This window comes from Marmota flaviventris, chromosome 13 (genome assembly GCF_047511675.1).
Source record: "Marmota flaviventris isolate mMarFla1 chromosome 13, mMarFla1.hap1, whole genome shotgun sequence".
Lineage (NCBI taxonomy): Eukaryota > Metazoa > Chordata > Mammalia > Rodentia > Sciuridae > Marmota > Marmota flaviventris.
The window spans coordinates 833775-861329 of NC_092510.1; the positions used below are offsets into that span (position 1 = coordinate 833775).

The 27555-nt window shown below is 46.5% G+C and overlaps 1 pseudogene; it reads left to right on the forward strand.

The window, feature by feature from the left end:
• The first annotated feature begins 114 nt into the window (after positions 1-114).
• On the forward strand, positions 115-27555 carry LOC114083656 (protein transport protein Sec61 subunit alpha-like; annotated as a pseudogene).

Below are 27555 nucleotides of genomic sequence, written 5' to 3' on the forward strand. Positions count from 1 at the left end.
CACTGGGAAATGTGACCATGTTTGGCATGCATCAGGCTGTGTCTCCCAGTGGGCTGACACTTCACACCTGAGCTGAGAAGAAGGAGGCAGCTTCCAGCTGGTCCTCATCCGGCCATGCAGCACCTCTGCAACTTGCCAGTGCAGCTGCCCCCTCCTCACCACCGTTTGGTGTTAGCTTCTCCTCTCCTCATGTTAAAGGGTTCACTAAAAAGTGGAAGAACACAGGGAAGGGTTAGTCTGTCTCTCAGGAACATCTTGTGTGATTTGTTCATCTATACCTTATTTTATGTAAAGATTTTGTTAAAATCACACACACACACAAACACATATATAGACAGACTTATATAAAATCATATATATATATATATACATATATATTCATATACATGTATATATATACATATATATGTATATGTGTGTGTGTGTGTGTATATATATATATATATATATATATATATATATATATATATATATATATATATATATCAGGAGCTAGGAATAATTTTTAAAGTCTTTAAGGTGAACAACATTTCAAAAATTAGAAACCTGAGTCCTTGATGTGGACATCTGTCATTATTCCCACTTGACAGCTGTTTGAGTGGAGGCCCAATTAAGCAACTCTCATGGTCCCACAGCCAGTTTGTGGTAAAAGCCATTGACTCCAAAGCCTGTGCTTGGACCACTGACCGGGGCTCTGAAGATGCTTGTCAAGGGGTCCCTACATGGGTCCCCATCCTGCAACTCTCTGTCCCACTGGATGGAATGCTCAGTAGCAGCAGCTCCTACAGTGCCAGTAGCCATCTAGCACATGGACCTAGGCAACAGAGGCTCCTCCAAAGATAGGCCCACATTCTCATCTCCAGAACTTGTTTGCCTGATCTTTGGTCAATGGGTCTTTGCAGAGGTGGTTGATGTGGGCTGTAAGGTGGCCTTCACTGAGGAACTGGCACCTCCCTCCTCAGCTGGACAGGGGAGGGAACTGTCACCATGTTCTGGGAAAGAATCCATTGCAGCTTCTCATTCAATAAGGAGCAGCCTTCTGTCCACAGAGGATCCTGAAAGCTCATCCTGAGATGGGGCCACAGACAGGCAGCTTTGGGCCAGGTTCTTTGAACACTGCCATGTGTGAATCAAAGGTGGCAATCGTTTCCTTGGTTGACAAAGGGGAATGGGCCATTTACTGCATTCTTCACTTTATGCTGTTAAGTGCTTCAATCTGAACTTTAATATATGTTTGTTTTCCAGAGCAAATGGCTCAGTGTACGGGATCCTACAAGTGGACTTTGGCGTCAACAACAGCAATGGTCTGGCTGGGACCCAGCAACTCAGCTGGCAAGTGGTATACCCAATTGAGGACTTCATGAGTGAGCTGGTAATTTCTGAGATCTTTATCAGCCATACCACCTTTGTGGGCATCGTCCCTCTTGCAATGGTACACAATTATGGCTTTAGGAGAAGAGGAACAGAGAAGTTTTCTTTAAATACTTTGATTACTCTAATGTCATGAAGCAGAATGTCATCTGTTCTCTCACATTCACTTGGTACATGTTGTTTAAACAAGAAAAATATTCTTAAATTGCATTTCCTTTATCTGCTTTCCATAGTGCCTCCTGGAAACTATGTAGGTCTATTGTGTAAATCCTTTTTCATTTTTGGAGACTGTGGAATGGTTTCTTGGGGAGCCCTCGTCCTTTATTGTCTCCATCTTTGTGCATGTCAGGACCAAGTGATGTGCTGAGGGAAGATAGTTTTGTTGAAATGTATGGTAGGGTGTGTGTTGGGACAGAGTTCTGTGTGCCCAGTTACCAGCCCCTCATCAATTGGCTTTGCTTTGGGAGTCTCCAGGTGGGCTGGGATTGGCAAACTTTGAAATGCAGGTGGACCAAAAGAATCTTGTTGGCAACTGCCCAGATGAACTTATTCAGGATCCCAGAGCCCACGAAACTGCCTGTGGTTTTGCTTCATGGGTCAGAAAGCAGCTGGGATTTTCCCTGTGTTTTGCTGAAACTCTTTCCACAACTAAGGCCCAGGGACCACACTTGAGGATGGAGTCATTGATGATATTCCAGTTCATAAAAAGGAGGGTTCTGAGGGTCTGTGGGAGGGCCATGCACTCCATACTCTTCTGTCCTGGAAATGATCAGGTACATTCTGCATTGAGTTGAACTTCCTGCCGGGACCTCACACAGCTATTCTGGGGAAATCTGTGGCTGCTTTGGATCATTTCTCACTCAAGTTGGATATCAGAGTTGAGCCAATTGCAGATGAAAACCCTATTCATTAATTAATCTACTGTTACTCCCCCATCTTGAGGTCCTAGCATGTGCCCTTTGCCTTAAACGCATGTTCCCTGCCTCTCCCTGGGTTGGTTCCTTTCCTGATCCTTGGCTGTTAGAGAGGCACCTTCCCTGACCACACTGGTTTGTGCAGCCCTCAGCTACTCCCTGCTCTTCTGTTACTGTCCATGTCTTCCTATTTCATGATCCTCACAGATGTCACCACTGGCCATTGCTGGAGTCATCTACTGACTCTCTCCCCAGAAGAAGAGATCCTGGTCAGTTTCATCCACCCCTGTCTCTGTGGCACCCATAGAAAGGCCTGGCACAGTTGATGGTTGTTGAATGAATGAATGGACCCCATGCTTGAATACAAGTTCCAGGGCATTTACATTTTGAAAATTATGTGATCCTGTCAGCAGTGATCCACATTTTGGTGTGGTGGAGGCATGACTTTGTAGGAAATCAGCTTCTAAGCAACAGTGGTGGCTGGTGTGTGTTTCAGGGAGAGATGAGGCATCCTTACAGTCCCTCTCCCTGGGAGCGCTCCTGCAGATTCTCCAGCTCAACCTAGCTTGGGCCACAGTTGGGGAATATCTTCACTCAAGTCCTTGCCCTTTGTCTGCTGCTTCATCTCTAGCCCTGAAGTGCCAAAGCCTCCTGACACTTATGAGGGTGGAATTCAGCAGAGAGCTTCATGCTCTCTTCTTGAGAAATCACCAGTTTCTAGAGTTGCTGGGAAGCAAGATGTGTTTGCCGGTCAGGGCCTGGGACCAGAGCAGGAGTAGAGAACAGGGCTGGGCAGGTGCAGAGCACAGGCTGAATCCAGCCTGGTGCCTGGTTTGTACATATAGTTGTATTGAAATCCAGCCATGATCATTGTCAGAGTCTATGGCTGCTTGGATGGTGATGCTGGTGGATTTGAGTATTTGCAACAGAGAGTATCTTTGGATGAACTTTAATTTTAGCATCTTGTAATAATTTGTGAGGAGGCAGGTGAGAAGAGGGCTGCTGTCCTGTTGCTGTTAGGCAACATTGTTCTTGACTCTCAGCATTTTTCATTACTAAACAAGACTTTGCTAAAAGCACTCCAATCCTCTTTGACCAGTGGTGACATTGTCTTTCATTGGGCCACATGACTCAGGTGCTGGGCTAATTGAGATGTCACTCACAGGGTCAGGTCCCAGGGTGGGGACAGAGCAGAATTGGGGGGAAGAGCTGCCAACAACTTCATGGCTGTGAATGAAGGGCTGGGTGACACTATGTGGCCTGTGGTCAAGATGCAGGTCAGCTGGACAGTCTTTTACAAGCATTGCCACTGTCCCCAGGAGGCTATCAGTTTCTTGGTGACTGGAGCAGAGGCCAGTGGATAGAGCTGGGTGCTGCCCCCATGGGTGGCTGCCTGCAGCTTGGGTGAGGTGCACTCTCTGTCACCGACCTCATCATCCTCTTTCCTCCCTGCTGGTGCAGGCTGAGCGACTTGAGGCCACACAAGGCCATGATCCTGCTGTGTGCTCTGCATCTAGTGGCCATGAACACCAATACCTGGCTGATCTTCAATCAGGGGCACTCATGGTGTGGCCATCTGCAGTTGGAAAGTGCTGTGGATGGAGGGCAGTGGTGTCTGGTGTAATCACGCTCAGGACCCCAGTCATTTAGTGGAGTTTCCTGAGGATTAAGTGAGACATTACAGGCAGTCTTTGTACACTGGCCTGCATATTGCATGCAGTTAATAATATTTAGTTTTTATTATTTTCATCCAATATCGTCATCACACTCACCCACTCACAGGTAAAAGGAGCCATTTCAAACTGTCAAGGTCAATGTGTGTTCAGTGAGCTCACATTATATATGGCCAAATATAACCACTCTTATTAGGGGAGCCACATGCTTGTGCAGCTGGTGTTCACACTTGCAGCAGAGTGGGTGCTACGTGGGTGCCACACTGGTGCCCAGCTGAGCATCTTTCCAGCACATGGCTGTAGTGAGGGTGCTTCCTGAGACCATGTCTGCTGTGGCCCCAGATGGATTTAAGCACTGTGCCTCTGCCCAGCATACACTAAAAGATACCAGTGTGCAAGGCTGCCTCCTAGAAGGACAGCTGGGGTCATACGAGTGCAAGAGAAGGGACAGGCCATCAAGGTGTTTGGTTCAGCCAAACGGCGTCTTTGTCAAGAACCTTTACCAATTTCTAATTTCTGAAGGTGAAAGGAAGGAATGGACTCCGAGCAGGGAGTTCAGGAGAGAGAGAAGCGGGTGGTGACAGTCAGAGGCACCACCCAAAAGGGTTTGGGCACTCGTGTGCACAGATGCCAGGATGTGTTCCTCAGGGCTGTGTCAATAGCAGTAATATTTATGATCCACCCACAAAACAGCCATCTTGTGGCCCATACATCAAGGGCTTCTATCCTGGGAGCATTCAATTTTGTGGGCCATGAGGCCTGAGTGAAAACTTTAGGAGTGATTATGCAAGGGACTCCAGGTTCTTTTTGACATCACATTTAAGGTGGTGAATCATCAGGAGAGCCTGTCTGGAGACAATGGTTTTCTGAAAAACCAAAAGACCCATTTGACTGTTGGCAGGTGAACTAGGCTGTTTATCATGGCATGTAGCCATGGCCATGGGAGCTGTCCATGGGCACCGTGGCTTCCAGAAGCCTTCCAGAAGCCTTCTATTTTTGTTTGGAAATGACAGAGAGTTCTTGCCAACAAATGGCCTTGCCAGTCTCTGTGCTGGCCCTGGGGGGAGAGCCCTTCCCCACAGCTGGGGACCAGGTAGATGTCTGTACTCACACTAAGACAAGCTGATCAGTTCCTGTCTGAATCACTCTCTGCTGAAACTGTGCCTTCACCAGGTCTGTCTGGGTTGTCCCATCTGCAAAAGGGTCACATGGACTCTGCAGTGTTGTGTTACCAGTTATTGTGAAGGCAAGACACAAGAACAAACCTACACGAATGCCACATAATGCACATATGAGAAATGCTAATGCTATGGTTCCTTTTTATTTTTGCTTAAAGAGGAAATACACAAGAGCAGTGGTTGCATTCAGAATGTTTCCTAATGGGTGGCACAGGCTCTGACCAGCTAGAGTAGGTGTGACTTGTAAATAATCACAATGATTCTGCCCTTTCCTGGGCCCACCAGCTGCATGCCAGCTTCAAAGCACACAGCAAGTGCCCTCATGCCCCATGCTTGACTGGCTCACTGCAGAGCCCAGAGAACTCATTTCTAAATTCCAGTGGTCAAGATGGCATTTTTAAAAAAAATCTGCTTTGATTTTTTATTTTTCCAGAAGGGAATCATGGGTGACTGTCCCTAATATTCCCACTAGATGGTGCTGACATGCCAGGTTTTGGTCACAGATGTACCCATCTCCCCTCCCCAGAGGGCTCCAGAACACCTGTGGCCAACTGGCTTTGTCTAGTCTCCCCTGAGAGTGAGCAGAAAGGCTCCCTTCTGTCACCCACCTGATCCAGCCAGCATCTGGCACATGGCAGGCTGGAAAGGTACTGCCTCCCTTCTCTACACTATTGCAGGCCCCACAGCTAGATGGATGCCTAGTGGACTTTTCCCATCAAAAGTCTTTAATATTTTTATTTCTAAGGATTGGTGCTCATTATAAAAATTTTAAGCTACAAATGGAGAAATCAAAATCCCAGCACCCCCAGTATGACTCCCATTCCAAGTGGCTCATCTAAGTCAATGCTGGGCAGAGACAGGTGGATGGACAGAGTTGGGGGTGAACATCACATCCTGTAGCCATGAGCTCCTGCTCTGCATGCTAGGATTCCATGAGATGTCAATTCCCCATTCCCTTATACTTAAGAGGAGCCAAGAAATCTAATGTGTGATCCTTGCACTTCAAAAAGCATCAACCACCACAAGGTACTGATTTTTGACAGAACAAAAACAATCTATATTTTGCCTAGAAGAATCTCAGTTCACCTCCAAAAGAAACACATAGGACAAAAGTGAAGAATAAGAGAAAGTTATTTCAAGAAAATGGAAACAAAAATTAAACAGAAGTAGCTATTCTTATATCCCAAAATTTACACCTTAATACCAAGTGATTCTCCTGCCTTAGCCACCTGAAGTGCTGGGATTACACGTATGCACCACCATACCCAGATGACTTTAGTTTTTAATACAGTTGGATTTCAATCAATTTATGCAAAAATATTTTAATTGTTCAATCATATCCAGTTACCCCAATAACCAAAAGGTTCATTTCTTCTGATTTCAATGTTATTGTTTTGTTATATAAAGCTTTTTTTTTTTTTTTTAAAGAGAGAGAGGAGAGGGAGGGGGAGAGAGAGAGAGAATTCTTTAATGTTTATTGTTTAGTTTTCGGCAGACACAACATCTTTGTTTGTATGTGGTGCTGAGGATCGAACCCGGGCCGCACGCATGCCAGGCGAGCACGCTACGGCTTGAGCCACATCCCCAGCCCCGTTATATAAAGCTTTAAAACCAGATTTTTCTTATTTCAACTGATTTATAGGTTAGTGTTCTGATCCCTAAATAACCACTGTTATTTACTTATAACATATTTTATATAAATGCATATTTCTTTAAAGCATAGTATTAAGATGTATAAAGATTAATAAAATGATAATAATAATAATAATAATAATAATAATAATATCTAAAAATTCCAAACATAAAAGAGTAAATAGTATTTGTCAGGAGGGTAGATATTGTCACAGGTAAGAAACCTAAGCCTCTTCACACCTTTTAATTATTTGATTCTGCAAATGCTATATCAATTAGATTTACATATTCATTTAATTTTCAACTCTCAAAGAGTTGTGGTACAAATCTATGTAGTACAAGATAACTAAAATAGAAGACAGTAAGACAGGAAGAAATGTCAGACAGCACAAGTAGTAAACAATAACCCAAAAGACACTAGTAAATATTCACCTGTCAAGAACCACCTTAATGGCGTAAATTCTCAAGACATAAAGTTCTATAATAGATAGAACAAAAAATATATATTTTGCCTAGAAGAATCTCATTTCACCTCAAAAAAAAAAAAAAAAAAAAAAAAAAAAAAAAAAAAAAAAAAACACATAGGGTAAAAGTGAAGAATAAGAGAAAGATATCTCAAGAAAATGGAAATAAAAATTAGAAGTAGCTTTTCTTATATTACAAAAAAATAGATCTTAATACCAAAGTAAAAATAGAAAAAAAGTCATTATATAATGACAAATAGGACAAAAGTCATTATATAATGACAAATGGTTTTAATTAAGCAAGAAACTATCATAAGTATAAATATAAAATCACATAATACTACAACACATAGACATAAGACAGACTTCATCTAAAGGGAGAGAGAGAGACTTCAATGCATATTAATAGAGGACTTCTAATAACAGCGTTTGAAAAATGGATGGATCATTCATCTAAAACATCAAAAAAGAGACACAGGATTGAAAGTGTTTTGACCATAGAAATATAAGGACAGCATTCCTCTGGTGAGCAAACTCCCAGGAGGTAACAGGCACCCTGTTTCCTATGTTTGGAATATTCAGCAGTTTCTTTCAGAAACTAGCAAGATAAATAATACATGTGCAATACCTAGCTGTTGTGGCAATGCCTTGCATGGGGAAGCTCTTTGCTAGAATCTTATCAACCTCAATCTTGACTTTAGGCACTTAGCTCCAGGGGGACTCTCTTTTTAGACAACCACAGTGTTTTGCCAAGCTCTGATGCACCTAAAGCTGTCCACATAATAGTAACTTTAAACAATGGACTTACTTGAGAGCCACACAAATCTCCTAACATTGCACATTGCAACCTTAGTAGGTAAATAACAAAGAAGCTGTATAATGTTGCTAAATCTGTAGCCTAATGGCACAATGAACAATAATGTACTACTGATTCCAGTGACCTAATGTAACCTACTACTATAAGTAAAGCTGGCAGCTTGGACAAGGAGAATTTCTGTCATTCTGTCATTCTGCCTCTGCACCTTGCTTCTGATTCTTCTTCTTTCTTTACACAGGATTTAAAGTACACTGCAGAGCAGATGGACTCAACGGAAGTTTAAAAAAAAAAAAAAAGACAAAGTCTTCACAACAGTAACAACAACATTCTCCAGAATAGACACTAGGTTAAGTCATAAAACAAACCTTAACAAATTTTAGAAGCTAAAAAATCATTTCAAATATTTTTTTCTGAACACAATGGAATAAAACTGTAAACCTACAACAGGAGGAACTTCAGAAACATTCTGTGTGTCTGCAAATGTAACAACAAGCTTTCAAATAGCCAAGAGTCAATGAATAAACAGAATGTAAATTTTAAAAAATTCTTTAGATAAAATGATGATAGAAACACAAAACAAAAAACCCTATAGCATAGAGCAGGGACAATTTTAAGAAGATTAGATCAGTACATACCTACATCAAAAAAGAAAACAACCAAGACTTCCACTTCAAGGAGGTAGAAAATCAAGAACAAGACAGACCCAAAACTAGTAGAAGAAAAAATACTAAACATCAGAGAAGAGGTAAATAAAATAAAGACTAAAATATTATTTTAAAAATATCAAAAACAGAAAGTATTTATTTATTTATTAATGTATTTATTTATCCCTAGGCTTGAACTCAGAAGCAACCACTCACCGAGAGATGTCTTCAGCCCTAGTTTGTTTTTTTATGGAGAGAAAGTGTCTCATAGAGTGGCTCAGTGCCTTACTTTTGCTCAGGCTGGCTTTGAACTTGCCTTCCTCTTGCCTCACCTTGAGGATCTAAACTATTCATGTCAATGGTTAAGAGCACAGCTTTTCCATTGAACTCACTTAAGCAGAGGCAAGATCATGATGCTGTATAATATGAGGATTCCCAGACGTGACACCTATGGACATATTCGCATTGGCTTTTTCCACAGAAAGGACTCTGCTTGGTGCATGGTTTGGCTTCTTCTCTTTTTGGGGGGAGAGTTCTGCTGGAGCCTGAACCCAGAGCATCATGCATGCTAGGCAAGTGCTTCCCCATGGAGCTGTGCCCCCAGCTGTCCTTGGCCTTCCTTAGTGTCACAGGGTTTGGCGGGCTCGACAGAGGGACTCAGTTGTGTTCTAATCTTTGGTTTTGGGGGGTTATTCTATAATTGCTGCTAGCAACCTGAAGCCCATCCAATGTGGAGAAGGGGTCACATGCAATTCTGTAGGTTCATTTTATTAAATGATGTCTTGCTTTCCTGGGCTCACAGGGGCTTTGTGGCTGCCCCTTAGGCACACTCACGTAGCTGGGTATCTCTGCAATTGTCACCTTGGGCCTCATCATGCACTCTTGGCTAGTGTCAAGATGATTGAAGTGGGTGACACCCCAAAAGACCAAGCCCTTTTCAACAGAGCTGAGAAATGTAAGAAAGATCATGGTTACAGTTCTGGTGTCTAGTAGAGAATTTGAATTGGCTCTAAAATTAGGGACATTAAAACAGCCCAGTTTGGCCTGTGTGCTTGGCCTGCCAGCCCTGTAGGTGCTCCATGGCCTGGTAATGAGAGAGAACTTCTGGGAGGTGCTGGGTATGGGGGAAGGCCAGGCAGGGCAGGAGAGTGCAGGAATGCCCCAGAGGATGGAATAGAAGGATCAGGGCATGGAGGTCACCGCTTCACCAGCCATAATTTCCATACCTTGTGAAGGAGGTGACATCTACTTCAGAGCTGTTATAAGAATTTAATCAAAGTCAGGTGCTGTGGAGTATGCCTGTAATTGCAGCAACTCTGGAGGCTGAGGCAGGAGGATGGCCAGTTGGAGGCCAGCCTCAGCAACTTAGTGAGGCCCTAAGCAACTCAGTGAGACCCTGTCTGTAAATAAATTAAAAAATGGTTGGGGAAGGCGCTCAGGGTTGAAGCACCTTTGCTCAGTCCTCAGTACTAGAAAAAAGGATTAAACTGAATAATACTCTCACAGTGCCTAGCGCATGATAGTTATTTAGCAAGTGCTATTTTTTTCTGCATTTAAAAAAATTTAATGAGCAGAAAGGTGATCCTCTCAGTCCAGCTCTGCTGTTGATTTGTTTTGTGATGTGGAAGAAATTTAGATAATAGTTCTGCAGTCTCAGTTTCTATGTGCTGTTAAACTAGGTTAAGAGTAATGGCCATATCAAATGATAGGCAGTCCCAATAATGTGGACCAGCCTCAGAGTCAGCCAAGCCTAGCCTATGTTAACTGGAATGTATTATTTAGAAAACAATAATTACAATTTTCTACTCTGCCATCTTCCATACAGCATGCCTTAGAGATCTTAAGTTAGAAGGTTAAATAATTGAGTGAGAAATCCATCTAACTTAAATTTGTGAGTTTCAGACACAAATCAAGATTGTAGAATATATTTATGTATTAATGTATTAATCATTAATGAATTAAGTAATGCATTATTAAATAATAAGTAATGCATTTATTATTCAATGCCTTAAATTAATGCATCATTTTTCTAAAGCACTAATAAGTGGTTTTCTTTTTTTTTAATTTTTATTTTGGACATTTTAAAATATACTTGGCTTAGTGCAGTGGTGCACGCCTCTAATCTCAGCAGCTCGGGAGGCTGAGGCAGGAGGATTGTGAGTTCAAAGCCAGCCTCAGCAACAGCGAAGCCCTAAGCATGTCAGTGAGACCCTGTCTCTAAATAAAACACAAAATAGTGCTGGGGATGAGGCTCAGTGGTTGAGTACCCCTGAGTTCAATCCCCGGTACCAAAAGCAAAACAAACAAAAAAAATTTGCATTATTTTTCTAAAGCCCAAATCAGGTGTTTTTTCTCTTTCTCTTTTTGTTTTTTATATTATTTTTTTGCAGACCTGGAAATGGAACTCAGTGTCTCTACCACTGAGCTGCAGACCCAGAAGTTTTCTCCTTACCCTTGATAATTTTTTAAAATGTTTTACCATCTTAAGAATTCAAGATCATTTTTTACAGAAAAGAATTTAGGATGACTGGGCTGAGGTGTAGTAGAGCACTTGCCTACCATCAGCAAGGCCCTGGGTTCAATCCCTAAAGTACAAAAAAGACCAAAGATGCTTTCACTAGAAAGCCTCTGAGTTCTCCTGCACTTTGACATGTGACAGTTGGACAATCCTTACCAAGTTCCTGGGTGCAGTGTCAGTATTTGTCATCTGTGTTCCTGCCACACTCTGCTAAGGGTTTTCTTGGGATCCTAGTGTTTGGCATGATTGTTACCATCGGCCTGTCCATCGTGGATGTGATGACAGGCATGGACAGGGATCCCTCAAAGATGGGTGCTGCGATCTGCCTGCTGATCACCACTCAGGTGAACCCCCAATTGCACCCTGCTTCCTGAGTGACCGCACCATCCCTCTTCCTCATCAGCAGTACTCAGCCAGAGATGGGGCCAGGCCAGGCTCAGGTCTGGGCTCAGGGTTAAACACTGGCCTGAGCAGGGTGAAACCTTGAGTTGGAGGCTGGGCACCGCCCAAAAAGAAATCAATCAAATAAAGACACTGAGCCCATCTACAATGAGAAATATTGAAATCAATAAAGGCATGCTGTCCACCTGCAAACCCCAAACAATTAAGAAACAAAAACAAAAAATGTAGGGGTTTTGACTGGGGCTAAGTGGTAGAGGCTCACCTGTCATGTGCAAGGCCTTGGTCTCCATCCTCAGCACCCCATAAAAATAAAATAAAGATGTTGTGTCCATCTCCAACTAAAAAACAGATTTAAAAAAAATAAAGAATCGAAAGACCCTGGCTTTGGCTTCTGAATTCCCGGGAGGCAGATTGAGAAGGGTCTCTTTTTTGGCCTTCACATCAGAGAGCCCAGTCATTGAAGATGGAAGGAACCAGGGCCCTGGGGCCAGTAATGAAGAGTCCATTTTTATTAATTAATTTATTTTAATTCTGCAGTTCTTTGTGGTGGGCTTGATCGTCCTCCTTTTGGATGACCTTCTTTAGAAAGGGCACGGCCTGGGCTTTGACTTCTCCCTCTCCATTTCAAGCAACATCTGTGAAACCATCCTGGGAAAAGCCTTCAACCCCAGCACCATCAACACCAACCAAGGTAAGGGTTCTGTCTCCTGTGGGGCATTTCTGCAGGAAGTTTTCATGCATGCAGAGTATTCCTCTGGGGGAAAATGTCTGTTTCAGAAACATTTCTTCTGAATTTTCAGTGTGCAAAATTTTAAAAATATAGCTGAGTGCAGCGGCTCAAGCCTGTCATCCCAGCAGCTCAGGAGGCAGAGGCAAAAGGATCACAAGTTGGAGGCCAGCCTCAGCAACTTAGTGAGGTCCTAAGAAACTCAGTGAGACACTTTCTCTAAATAAAATTAAAAAGGGCTGGGAAAAGGGCTCAGAGGTTAAGTGGTCCTGGGTTAAATCCCTAGTTCCTAATAATAATAATAATAATAATAATAATAATAATAATAATAATAATAATAATAATAACACCTCTTATAAAAATATTTCAAAGACAGTTAACATTCCACAGAGTAATCCTGCCTCATATTTCTTAGCAGGAACCTGCACTGCAAAGATAAAGAAGTGCTGATTTTAGCCAATTGTCTTCTGGTGGACATTTCAGTCCTTTCTCAGTCACAGGTAGCATCGAAGTGAATATCCTTGGGCAATCATCTGCACATATTGTAGCAGTTGTTCTTAGAGAATAAGATTTTAAAAAGGAAATTGCTACACCAAACCACTTGTTCAGGCAAGGAGCAGTTAGTTCGATGATTACAAGTTCAAGAACAGCCTTGGCAAATAAGTGAGAGCCTGTCTCAAAAAGGGCTGGGGTAGAAAGAGTGTTCCTGGGTTCAATCCGCAGTACTGCCAATTTGGGGTGAAAGGCACTAGGGATTGAACTCAGGGACAGTTAACCCCTGAGCCCCATCCCCAACCCTCTTTTTGTATTTTATTCAGAGACAGGGTCTCCCTGAGTTTCTTAGAGCCCCAATTTGGCTAAGGTTAGCCTCCAGTTTGCAATCCTCCTGCTTTAGCCCCCAGAGACACTGGGATTACAGGCATGCACCATGACACCTGGCTTACAAATCTTAATAAAATAAAAATTGCCAAACATGTGAGACTTCTTAGGAGAGGGAAATTGACTTTTTTTTCTTTTCTTTCTGTTTTGGCCTCTGAACCCTGAATCTGTTATTTGCTGGGAAGTCTCTCTCATGGAAAATATTTGTGTGTTTTCTTGGAATTGACTGTGGAGCTTATTCTTGGCCTCCAGTGCCACGTCATCAAATTGAGAAAACTGCAGACGGGTCTCTGCAGGGAGCCTGAGGGTTCCCATGGGAAAGACTAAACCATGGGAAGGAGGGTCAGGGACACTTACAGAAGAGTAGGCAAAGGGACACCAGACTCTTCTTAGAATTTCAGAAAATCTAAGGTTGAGGATCTGGGGGTGCAAAGCAGATGGGCCCCAGCCGTGGATGTGGGGGTGAAAGCTGGGTAGGAGTCGGGGTGTCGGCCAAGACCTCCTGGCTTTGGGGGGGCTGCATTCGAAAGGAGTGGGAGCAGTGGTGGCCACAGGGGACCAGTCAGCGAAGGCTTGGGCTGCGGCATCCAGCCAAAGGATCACTTTGCTCTGGAACAGGATAGTGAATGAGGGGACAGCTTTGGAAGGAATGATTTGCTGTTCCTGAGAGACAGGCTGAGAAAATGGCTGGGGAAGTGGCACAGCCATCCAGCCTGAGCCAGCCAGTGTGACATCAGAGCGAGGACCTTAGGACTTAGAGAGAGATGAAGGCCACAGACAACCAAGACATGGAGGTGGCTGCCCTTGGCTACCTCTGGGAACTGCCTGGGGCAGAGGGCCTACCTGGGGGGATTTGAGTGGTGCTGTAAGGAGCCAAAATGGTGGAGCCATGGGGACACCCCCAGGATGGGCAAGAAGAGGGTGGATCAGGCACAGGCAGTTTGCAGCTGGAAGGGCCACCTTTTACCAGGAGTGCCACCACGGCTCAGCTTGCGACCTGGAAAGTGGGGTGTGGAAGGGCCCCTAGGGTAGAGATCACAGCTGGTCCTTCTTCACTGAGGTGGGGGACAGTCCAGGCTGGGAGGGAGGTGGACAGTACAGACGCCACACGACTCTCACCCCCGGGCAACACTAGCACATGAAACAACCCAGTTCCCAGAGATCAGCGGGTAGTGATTTGCAAGAAATGACCATGTTAAACATTCAGAAGGCTCCTAAGGCCCTCACCCTGACTTTGCTGTGACCCACCTTTTATTCCAGACACTTGTCAGGCAGGTGCTGTTAAGCACCAGGAGCTTCTGTGGGTGCTAAGAATACAAAGGGAGATAACATAAGACATGTGAGTGTCAGTGTCATCCCAGGGTCCCGGGTCAGAGTAGAGCAGAGAAGGAAGATGGGGCGACTGAGGAAGAGTGTTACGGGTCCGTCTAGAGAACGTGGCAGGTGCAATGGCCCTGGAGCAGAGATGAGCTGGTGTGTTTGAGGGTCGGCATGTGGCTCAGTGGAGCAAGTTAGGGAAGTTCAGAGAGGTCACTGGTGGCAAGAGCAGCCAGGAAAAGTCCCTGCTTTCTCCCCCTGGGTTTGCTGAACTTCCTCTTTTACAAAATGCTCAAGCTTTAATGTCTCCAGATTCTCGACCACAGGGACATCAGCTGTTGTCCCACACAGCCAGAGGTGGCAGGGAGAGGGGCTGTCAGAAGACCATCACGGGGATGCCAGGGGCCAGGGAAAGCTAGGATAGTGTTTCTGTCACAGACATCCTGTCCATGTGGTCTTCAGGACAAATGGCCCATCTGAGTGGCCATCCAGAAGGTGATGCGAGTCCTGCTGTCCCAAATCTGGGGTGACAGGAAAATGCTGTCCCAGGGAGAGACTGGGATGTCTTAGTCCCCAGCCATTAGCCACTCTGCCCACAGATGCCATGTCTAGGGAAGCACCGACCTGGCATCAGGGGCCATGGTGACAGTGTTTCCCACTGTCCTTTTGTTCTAAACTCAGTCTCACGCCATTTCTGAAGTGCTCAGACCTTGTTGCCCTGTGCTGCAGTGTCCCTGGTCTGTCTTTTGCCTGTTCCTCAGGCCAGGCCCCTTTCTGCCTGTTGATGAGGCTGAGGCAGGAGGATCTCAACTTGGAGGCCAGCCTCAGCAACAGCAAGGCCTCAGCAACTCAGCGAGATGCTGTCTGTGAATGAAATACAAATAGGCTGGGATTGGGGTTCAGTGGCCGAGGGCCCATGGGTTCCATCTCTGGCGCCAAAAAAAATCCAGACAGTGACCCCGTGACTGTGGTGCCATGAGTCTACCGGTTGAGTCTCCTGGCTGATTCTGTTCTCCTGCCTCTGCATTGGCCAGGAGGAGGCCCAAGACCCAGCGGAGTCCAGCCCCTTGTTATTCCCTTCACATTTGTGTCCTCCTCTGCCAACAGGCATGGAATTGGAGGGCGCCATTATTATTGCACTATTTCATCTCTGTGCCACGTGCACAAAGTCCAAGCAATTAGAGAGGCTTTCCCCCACCAGAATCTCCCCGACCTCATGAACCTCATTGCCTCCATCTTTGTCTTTGCTGTGGTCATCCATTTCCAGGTGTGTCCAGCGTGAGCACAGGAAGTCTGCAATTCTTTTTCTTTATTTTTTTTGGTACCAGGGATGGAACCCAGGGGCACTGAACCCCTGAGCCCCATCCCCAGCCCTTTTTATATTTTATTTAGAGACGGAGTCTTGCTGAGTTGCTGAGGCTGGCCTCCAATTTGCAGTCCTCCTGCCTCAGCCTCCAGAGCTGCTGGTGATGACAGGTATGCACCACTGTCTCTGGCTTCGGTATAATTGTTTTTTTTTTTCTGTTTATATATGAATGGCTGTAGAGTGGACTTTAGTACATTTTGAAACCAGTTTTTCTGGTCTTTTTTCTGTGTGTGTCCCAATCACAGTGGTTGTGAGGGAAGGGGAAGGTGCTCTCCAGCAGTGTCAGAAGTGGGGTCCCCAGAGCTGGTGCCACCTCTCGTGTCTCTGGACCATAGGGGACAGCAAGGCAGTGAAGAGCGCCCTGTTCTGTGTCCTCAGGGCTTCTGGGTGGACCTGCCCATCAAGACTGCGCACTACCAGGGCCAGTACCACACCTACCCTATCGAGCCCTTCTTCACTTCCAATGTCCCGATCGTCCTGCAGTCTGCCCTGGTCCCCACCCCTACGTCATCTCCCAGATGCTGTAGGCCTGCTTCTGCGGGCACCTGCTCGTCAGTCTGTCGGGCACCTGGTCTGTCAGTCAGATGTTCCCAAGGATCCTCTCCTGGCCACAGAGTGGGTGTTGCTGCTCAGCATCTGTGCGTCTTGCTACTGACCAAGTGTCTCACCCACAGATCTCCTCCCCTGTGTCCTTTCCCAAATTCTGTGCAGGACGTTTTTTGTAACAGGGACTAAACCAAGGGGCCCTTGACTCCTGAGCCCTGTTCCACCCCTATTTAGAGTCAGGGTCTCACTGAGCTGCTTAGGGCCTTTCTAAGTGTCCGAGGCTGGCCTCCAACTTGCCATCCTCCTGCCTCAGCCTCCTGAGCTGTGGGGTGACAGGCATGTGTCATTGTGCCCAGCTGCAATCACAGTCTTTGATCTGCTCTGGGTTCATCTTGAAGCTCAGGTTCAGTAGACACAGCATCCCAGATCTTCTGTTCCTTCTTCCAAGGACACGTCTTCTGGAGGCCCCACCTGCGCCTATGCAGTTTGTGGCCTGTGTTACTACCTGTCTCTGCTGGAGTCCTTTGGTTCCATGTTGGAGGACCCTGTCCATGTGGTAGTGTACCTAGTGTTCATGCTGGGATCCTGCGCCTTCTTCTCTAAGATCTGGGTCGAGGTCTTGGGCTCATCTACCAAGAATGCAAGTATGAATGGACGTTCTTAAAGTGTCACTCAGCTTGTTGCTTTGTCACAGTGGTGGTTTGTGACATGCAGATGGGCCACCCACCTTGGTGAGATGTCGCGACCCTTTGCCCGCAAGGAAGACGCAACACTCGGGAATCTTCTCTCAGCAGTTTTATTCAGGTCCCTTGATATTTCTTCTTCTTTTTTCTTCTAACTCTCGGATGCCCCTCCCAGCCTTAATAAAGCATCCCAAACCCCAATGCAAAGCTGCCGCGTGGAGCTTTCTCACAGGGTGATGTACAGGGTGGTGAAAAATCATGTGCCAACTCTCTCAGATAAGGAGTTGTTTGTCACATACCACAGCGGAGCCAGCGCCATCTCGTAATGGCGACCATAGTCTGCAGAAACGGCAGAAGCAGCTCACCACAGTTCCCCCTTTCTGTTTTATAAAACAATGCAGGCGAGAGTAGAGGTCCTATCCCACTGTGCAGAAGTGGCTGCATAGTATGGCTCAGTCCTAAGGAGGGCCCTTCCCCAGATCTGAGGCCATATCAGCCAACGACTTTTTTCGTAGGGCGGGGCGTGGACGTCAAACCCGCATGCAATAGGACATGCTTTCCTTGAGGTCCACGTCAAGGATCACTCAAGTGCAGTGCCTTGCCTCGCATCCTGCATCGTGACGATGGTGGATGAAGGGGGATAGCTGAGGCCGAACTGTGGCTGTTTATAACGACAAACAAGTTGACAGCACCCTGAAAGAAAGGCACGGACTTTAAAGCGATAGAAAAGCACTAGTGTGGAAACCCATCTGCGTGCAATGGCAGTAGGACCGGCAGAGTGCAAGGGCTTTCCAACACTAAGAGAATAACAAGGAAAGTCATGTCGATCCCAGTGCAATGTTATAATAACTTGGGGTGCAACGACCATGTCAAAGGTTTACTGTTTAAGATGCGCAAGCCAGACTTGAGGTGAGTTGCCATTTTCTAAAGCTGCAAGAGCTTGTATGATCATAGCCTTTTCTTGTGCATGGAGAGTTTTAAGGCGACAGAGAAGCCACAAACAAAGTACAACACTGAAGCCACACATTGCACCAAAAATGCCTACTCCCACCCACTCTTTGAAGAAGGAAAAAGCAGAAGATATCCAATCGGTGAATTGACCCAAAGTCACTGGTTCAACACGGGTACTATTCAAAACAGCAATCTGAGTTAGTTGAGACTGGATCAAGTTTTCTGCTGCCATGGACCAATTTCCGGCCAAATATTCGCCAATGATGTGGGAGGCATTCCTGGAATCATTAAATCTGACAGAGGTTATGCATAAATGTGCACGTTGGTCAACACAACCCAAAAGCACTAAGTCAGCCAATTCTTCTACCTGAGCTTGGAGTAAATCTATCCTTTGGTTGGCAGCTAAAATCCCTGACAAAATATGTTGATTAATTGAATTTTGGGATTCAAGTATGGTGGAAGTTTGTTGAACAACTTGATTAATAGTGGCAGCAGTTTGTACTTGACTGGCCATGGCCACTCCGGCCGTAACCGCTGCAGCAGCAGACACTGCTACAGCTGTCACTATAGCTGCCGTAATTCCAAAATCTCTGCGGACTCTAAGTAGCTCAACAATGGGGAATTTATCTGGGTCCGCAGTGACTGGGATTGGGACAAAGGTTGGAATTTTCATAACCACTGCTACAGTCCAAGAACCATTCCAACACTCAGATAAGAGACAGGTAACACTAGAACAATCCAGCATCCCCGACGAGGTGTTATTAGCCAAAAGGAGCAAGAACGGGGATTGGACGTAGACCATTGCAGGAGGCAATGTGGCATTATATAGCAAAGAGTTGAACGAAACAGATGTGAGTCTATTACCTCGTTCACTTTCCCTAACAGTGCCAGAAACATTAGCCAGCCAGCTTTTGGCTCCCAGAAATTTAGCCAATGCAGAAATATCAGCTGAAGCCCCCTTCTCATTGGAAATCAGCCATTGAAACCAGGACCAACCTACTCCTGTAGAGGAGTTGGCACTATGGTTAAAGTTATAAACATACCTCTTAAGAGAGGGGGAAAAGGAGAAACCCTTAGCAACTTGAAGTTTCTCCCAAGAATGATCCTGACAAGGTGTAAATGTTGGGGGGAAACCAAGATTAGGGGTACAGTAAGGAGAGGCCTTGAAATGAGTGGCATTGTAAGTACTATTAGAAGAAGGAGGCACTGGGATTAGTACCTTGGAGATCATAGCCAAGGTAGTTATATTTAAAGCAGAGCTATTTACAGGGGTCCCTGAACCTGATTGCTTCCCCGAAACTACTTGGCTCAGTACGGCATTAATAATACTCCCTGAGACCTGATTGGACCGCAATGGGTCCTCCCAGTTAGTCAAATTTTTGGTCTTAAGGCTAATGCAATTAGCGTTTCCAAGGCTGAAACAAAAAACTCCTGTGAGATTAACCTGAGATTGATTAAAAATGCTCTCCACGTCCCCTCTAGGAGAGGCACAGGGAGCAGACATCTCACATGAGGTAGAGAAAAGAGTGGGGAGGACACTAGAACTACCATGAACCGGCATCGGCATTGGCCAAGCCCGTGCCACTGCCCACCACTGCATTGGTGTCGTCTGTGCCATCGGCACCAGCACCAGAACCAGAGCACGTAGCAGAGTGAAGATCCTCATCACAGGGTTGCTGTGGTATCTCTTGTTGCTGGTCGGTTGATGTCAAGACTCTTCTTGTCAGGCGTTCAGGGACCCACAACGGCTCCGTGTGATCCTGGGGAAAAACACATACAGATCCTCGTGCCCATGTCAGCACGGGGTCGGGGCCGTTCCATTGGCCCGTAAGAACATCCTTCCACTTAACATAGCCAATCACAGAGGGCTGAGGGGACACATGTCTATCAGCCAAGGAGCGACCATGAATATCCAAATTTAAAAAATTAATGGTAAAGAGAGCTAAGGACAGGCGTTCTTTAGGAGTGTGTTCAGCTCCTATTCCCCCTTTTTGTTTTTGTAAAGTTTCCTTTAAGGTGAGATAAGCACGCTCAACAATGCCTTGTCCTTGAGGATTGTAAGGCAAACCATGAGTAAGTTGCACTCCCATGGTAGAACAAAAGGATGTAAATTGTCTGCCAGTATAAGCAGGTCCATTATCAGTCTTAAGGGATGCAGGAGCACCCCATGCTGCCCATGCTTCTAGGCAATGAGTAATAACATTACGTGCCTTCTCTCCCGACAAAGCAGAGGCATGAAGAACTCCAGAGCACGTATCAACAGAAACATGTACATACTTGAGGTTACCAAAGTCAGGTATGTGCATCACATCCATTTGCCAGACAACCAATGGCTTCAATCCCCGTGGGTTCACTCCATAAGTAGGGGGATGAAGAAATGTGACACAATGGGGACATTGTAATACTATCTGACGAGCATCCGCTCTTGAAATGGAAAAACGCCTGTGCAGCGTTAAAGCATTAACATGGAAATTCTGGTGAAATAATTTAGCCCCCTCTAAGGAGGAAACCAAGCATATCAACTGGCCTCTAGTGGCTGAGTCCGCACAGGCATTACCCTGTGATAACGGACCAGGAAGAGAGGTGTGAGCCCGTATGTGCATTGGATAAAAAGGAGCAGTGCGGCTACAGATAAGTTGTTGAAGCTGATTAAAGTAAGCAGATACATTATGGGCATTACTAATAGCTCCCACGGCCTCCAGGACTTTGAGTGCTTGTACCACATAAATGGAGTCCGAGATAAGATTAAAAGGAAAAGAACACTGTTTAAAAACCTCAATAACAATTTGCAGTTCAACCCATTGTGGATTACCAGGAGCAAATTGATGCTGAACAGGGGGAGAATCATTAATTACATAAGCTCCCATTCCAGACTTGGAACCATCAGTGAAAATATTAACAGCCCCCGGAATTGGATTGGGTGAAGTTACCTTAGGGAAAATGATGGGATGTTCTTTAACAAAATGGAGTAATGGATGGGAAGGGTAATGATTATCAATATCCCCTTGAAACGAGCAACATAGAATAGCCCAGTTGTCTAGAGTAGCACACAAAACATTAAGTTGAGCCTTAGTATAGGGTATAATAAGAGAAGAAGGTGATTGTCCGAAAAATTGAATGCTTTGGTGGATCCCTTTAAGTGCTAACGCTGCAACAGCATCAAGATAGTATTCTAAAGATTTTCCTGGGGATATATGTGGGTGGATCCATAGTAAAGGCCCATCTTGCCACAGTACTGCAGTAGGCTGCCGCATAGTGGCAAGCACACATAACTGGAAAGGTTTATCACTTTGGAGCCTGCATAGAGTAGCATGTTGTATAGCTTCTTCTACTGTTATAAGGGCCGCCCTAGCCTCTTTGGTGAGGCTACGAGGAGAAGCAAGATCTGGATCACCCTTAAGGGTAGCATACAAAGGTTGGAGCACACCATTAGGAATATGTAAATATCCCCTTATCCAATTAATATCTCCCAGCAGTTTTTGAAAATCATTCAGAGTTTGGAGATCCTGAGTTCTTACGGTGATTTTTTGTGGTTTCAGTTTGTCACACCCAATTATTGCTCCCAAATACTCAATAGAATTCCCCGTTTGAACTTTTTCAGGTGCGATATGTAGCCCATATTGAGCTAACAGCTTTACTAAGTCTTTATAGGCCTCATTAACTATCTGCTCTAACTTAGCGGCCAATAACACATCATCCATATAATGAATGATCTTGATGGAGGAATACTTATGTCTGAGAGGTGCGAGTGCCTTCCCCACATACATCTGGCACATCGTGGGACTATTAGCCATTCCCTGCGGCAACACTATCCACTCAAACCTAAGATCTGGCTCCTCGTGGTTACATGAGGGAAGGGTGAAAGCAAAACGTTGTGAGTCTTTAGGATGCAAAGGAATAGAAAAGAAACAGTCTTTAATGTCAATAGCAGTAATATGCCAGCCCTGAGGAATAGAGGAGAGCAGAGGCAGCCCTCTTTGAATGGGCCCCATAAGTTGCATTTGAGCATTAACTGCTCGTAAATCATGCAGTAGGCGCCACTTTCCTGATTTTTTCCTAATAACAAATATGGGAGTATTCCATGGAGAAGTAGAAGGTTGGATGTGACCCAAGTTTAGTTGTTCTTTGATTAAATTATGGGCTGCTGCCAATTTAACCGAGGGAAGAGGCCACTGAGGCACCCAAACAGGCTCCTCGGTGACCCATGTTATGGGTATTTGAGCCCCAGTGGCCCCTAGGAAAAACCCAGACCAAATCTGTTAAGCTTTTGATGACCTTGTACAGGATGCCTAAGCCCCTGTAGGTGTTTTCCTAGTCCTAGACCTGGCCTATACCCCATATTTTGCATAATCTGTTGAGACACTGGGGAATAGTCATTACTAAGAGTGAACCCCATGTCTTTCATCAGATCACGACCCCATAAAGAGATAGGTAAATCAAGTACATAAGGCTGAAAGGTGCCATTGTGTCCTTCTGGGTCCTTCCAAGATAGATGTCTACAGCTGATTTGAGGGGCTTGGGCATATCCCAAACCTCTTAGTGATTGATCTGAGAGCTGCACCGGCCACCCCTTTGACCAGTCCTTTTGTGCTATTATACTACGATCTGCTCCAGTATCTAGCAACCCCAAAATTGATTTGCCTTCTATAGTTAAGTTTAAAGTAGGACGGTCATTCATATCTAAGGACAAATAAACAGAATTCCCTCCAGTGACTCCAATCTCATCACTTGTCCTTGAAAAGGAATCAGCAGGAAAGCGGGTATGCAGACTGGGTAGAATTAGCAATTGGGCAATCCGGTCTCCTGGGGAAATAGACACAATACCCCTTGGAGCTTCCACCATAACCTTTACTGACCCTACAGTATCAGGGCTAATGACTCCAGGAAAGACATGAAGACCTTGTAATATAGAGGATGCACGTCCAATTAGCAAACCTACAGTGCCAGGTGGTAAAGGCCCTTTGAATTCAGTTTCCACCAATTGGACTCCCATCTTAGGTGTTAATACGAGTCTGGAGGTGGAACAGAGGTCCAATCCCGCGGCACCTGTAGTGGCTCTCCGCGTCTCATGGGATGGCGTAGAGATGGCCATGTCTCGGGTTCGGGTGTGACATTCTCCATTGCCCCATATATTTGTGGGCCCTGGGGTCGGGGGCCCCTTCGGCCGTTTTTTGGCCCAGCTGAAACAGGCTGTCCATAGATGTCCCTCACTGATCTACACTCTTTTGCCCAATGCTTCCCTTTTTTACATTTTGGACACAGCCCCGGTTGACGAAGGCCATTGGAAGGGCCACCGTGAGGGGGTCCAGTAAAATTATCTTTTTTAGGACATTCACGTCTGAAATGACTGGGTTGACCACAATGGAAGCATGTTCCGGCACCAGGACTGCCCCCTTTTGCCATCCGAAGGACAGCAGCTGCAAGACCTGCATTAGTTAAAGGTCCTCCAATCTCTCTACACACTTTCATCCATGCTTCTATGCCCTTATTTTTAAAAGGAGTGATTGCTGCTTTACATTCCTTGGTGCACTGCTCAAAGACCAATTGCTTGATAAGGGGCATGGCTCTATCAGGATCCCCAAAAATCTTTCCAGCAGCATCCACCATCCTTGCTACAAAATCTGAAAAGGGTTCTGTAGGGCCTTGTAGAATCTTGGTCAAATTACCAGACACCTCTCCTCTATTTGGAAGCGACTTCCATGCCCAAATGCAAATGTTGTTAATTTGATCATATGCCTCAAGAGGAAATCCTGTCTGTTGATTTGCAAATCTACCCTGCCCCAAGAGCATATCCTTGTCCCAATGGGGGTGTCCCGCCACATGGTTTTGGGCGGCCTGCTCTATTGCGCCCTCTAGCACGAATGCTCTCCAGTCCAAATATTTACCTGGGGAAACGCAAGCCCGAACAAGGCTAGCCCAATCAGAGGGAGTCATACAGTATCTAGATAGATTCTCCACCTGAGTCAGTGTGAAGGCGGCATCCACCCCATAAGTGCGTACAGACTCCGCCAGGGTCTTTACAATTTTAAAATCTAAGGGTTCATGGACTCTTCCCCTGTTGTCATCCTGAAAAACTGGATAAGCAAGACCCATCTCAGCGTGAACAGCCCTCCATGTTTGGGCATGGAAAGCTCTCCCCGAAGTGCCCCCACCATACGGCGGTGGATCCAGGGGATCGTTTTTCTTGAGCCCTTGTTTCTTTTTGTTCCCTTCTCCTATAGCTAAACTCCCTAGCTGACAAGACAGCCTCCCGAGCTCTTCCTCCTCATCCTCCTCCTCCTCTGACCCACTTTCGCATGGGGGTGTACGCAGCGTACTGAGATCTGGGTACAACCGTCTCCTCCCCCGTTTCATGCTCCGCACACTCCAATCCTCCCGAGTCACTTCGCTTTCTGCCGTCTCCGATTTTTCCTCATGTAATCGCTCTAAAACCTCCTGTCCTTTAGCAAGTGCTTCCTGACATCTGCCATCTGTAAGGCAACCACGGACCATTTTCCAAAGGGGTATCACCCCACCCTCTAACATGCCCTGCTCAGAAGCAAAGTCAAGATCTTTGCCTAATTTATCCCAACTAGGTACAGTAAGCCTGCCCGAAAATGCAAACCACGGTGCAGCGATATCTATCTTCTGTAAAAATCTCTGTAAAGTACTATGTTTCACTTCCAGTCCCTTGGAACGTAACAGGCCATCTAGGGCCAGGAGAAGCGGACTTGAAGATGCGGCACCCATGACACAACAACAAAAGAAGCACAAACAACAAAAGCACACTGACACAACGAAAGAAACACAGAAAACGGAAGTGAAAGTAGAAGCGAAAGTACACGGTGCAGCTGCAATAAAATGCAAGGCTCCCTCTTTCATTACAGAGGAACTGCCCCGCTTTAGTCGCGGGTCCCACTTACTAGGGACTAACCCCGCTTTGATCGCGGATCCCACTTATTGGGACTAACCCCGCTTTGGTCGCGGATCCCACTTACCTGGGACTAACCGGTGCACCACACCTGACTGCTAAAAGTTCTGGTTCCCGGGTCTCGGCACCACTTGTCGCGACCCTTTGCCCACAAGGAAGACGCAACACTCGGGAATCTTCTCTCAGCAGTTTTATTCAGGTCCCTTGATATATCTTCTTCTTTCTTCTTCTAACTCTCGGATGCCCCTCCCAGCCTTAATAAAGCATCCCAAACCCCAATGCAAAGCTGCCGCGTGGAGCTTTCTCACAGGGTGATGTACAGGGTGGTGAAAAATCATGTGCCAACTCTCCCAGATAAGGAGTTGTCACATACCACAGCGGAGCCAGCGCCATCTCGTAATGGCGACCATAGTCTGCAGAAACGGCAGAAGCGGCTCACCACAGTGAGACAGTTCAGAGCATTAAGGACAGATGGATGGAGCTCAGCCATCAGCAGCAGGTCTGAGAACCTGAAGCCAGAGTGGAAAATCACACATTGTCTGGTCTTACAGCACCTTGTTGGTCCAGGGACACTTAACCCCTGAGCCCTTGTTAGATTTCATCTGGAGACAGGGTCTCGCTGAGCTGCTCAGGGCCTTGCTAAGTGGCTGAGGCTGGCCTCCAAATTGTGATCCTCCTGCCTCAGCCTCCCAAGCTTCTGGAATGACAGGGGTGCACCCCAGGCCTTAGGGCATTTTTAAAGTCCGTGTAAAGACATAGAGCTGCAGAAATAGCCCTTTACATGTCCAGCAGCTTGAGACCTTTTCCTCTGAGCCCACCTTTGAACATATCCTCTGCTGTGGGCATCATGCAGGTGGCCAAGCAGCTGAAGGAGCAGCAGATGGTGATGCGGGGCCACCGGGAGACATCCATGGTACATGAGCTCAACCAGCAAGTGCAGTACCCACCCCCAGTCAGCAGGTGCAGCTCCCGGGCCTCGAGCACCGGTGGTCCTTGTGGTCTCCAGTGTCCATGTGTCTCATTCTCAGATCACAGGGTAGGCAAGGTCCCCATGTCATTGGATATTTATGAACCTGCTAAGTGCTGGATGCTGGGGACATGGAATAAGATGCCTGGCGCCCTCAGCAGGGAGCCAGGTGCATGCAGTCTGGCGACCAAGCATGGGGCTCTGTAGGGATGGTGCTGGCAGCAGGGGACCCTCACCTCTGCTCATGCTAGTGGGATGCTGCCCTAGGCATCCAGGAGCAGTGTCCAGGCTCTGAGCACAGAGTGGGGCTCCAGATGGACCTGAGCTGAAGTGCCAGGCTCTCTGAGGCACACCTGGAGGCCAAGGCACAAGGATGGCAAGGTGGAGGCCAACCTCAGAAACTTAGTGAGGTCCTGAGTAACTCAGTGAGACCCTGTCTCTAAATGTAATACAAAAAAAGGGCTGGGGACAGGGCTCAGGGTTGGAGCACCCCTGGGTTAAATCCCCAAGACCGAAAAAAGACAGATGGTTGATGTGGCTGAGAGGCCAGCAGAGCCGCAGAGGGCTGGTGGTGTTGGAAGCAGGGAGGTCAGTTCCAGCAGACAAGGCCACAGCAAAGAGGAGGCCAGGGTGGCCGTCACCTTGGGGTGGAGAGGAGGGAGGGTGGGAGAGGCCCCAGGGTGCAGGTGCCTGGGGCAGGAGGAGCACCCGCTGCAGCTACACCTCGTCCTGGATTGAGGGCTGCCCCTGGCCTTCCTGGTGACCTCTGCCATTTTCTCAGCTCTTCCTCTGCCACTCGGCAGCAGCCACAGTGAGAAGGGCTGTGTCTACAAAGTCAGGTGGCAGCCCAGGTTGTCCTGTGGGTTCTCAATTGGTGACCTTTCCTGAAAGAAGCAACCACAGGAAAAGCCACAGTTGCAAATTCTTGGTTGCTTTCAAGTCCTTGGTAGGGACAGTGGCCATTTCGAGAGACATCTTCAGCATTTGAATCTCATACCCAGCCCTCCAGCCCCCTTACTGAGGACCAGACCCAGGGTCACTTGACCCCTAAGCCACGACCCCAGACCTTTTTATATTTTATTTAGAGACAGGATCTTCTGAGCTGCTTAGGGCCTTGCAAAGCAGCTGAGGCTGGCCTCCACCTTGTGATCTTCCTGCCTCAGCCTCCCGAGTTACTGGGGTAACAGGTATGGACCACTGTGTTCAGCAGCCTTTCAGTTTGGACTAGTCACAGTCCCCTAACAGGGACTAGGTCCCATAGCATTAGTGGGGCACACAGGGGTGTTAGCAGAGGATACTTCAGGGAGGTGGTGGGGCCTCCTGATGTTCTGGTATCAGTTGTGGGCAAGCCTGGTGGCCAGCTTGGGGGCTCTGTGGTGGCCTGGGCCTGACCACCTGCCCTCCCCCCAGATACATCCCCATGGCAGCGGCCTCTGGGGGCCTGTGTCTTGGGGCCTCTCGGTCCTGGCTGCCTTCCTGGGCACCATCGGCTTGGGGACGGGGATCCTGTTGGCAGTCATCAACATCTCCCAGTCCTTCAAGATTTCCGTCAAGGAGCCGAGCGAGGTGGGCAGCATGGGCACCCTGCTCTTCTGA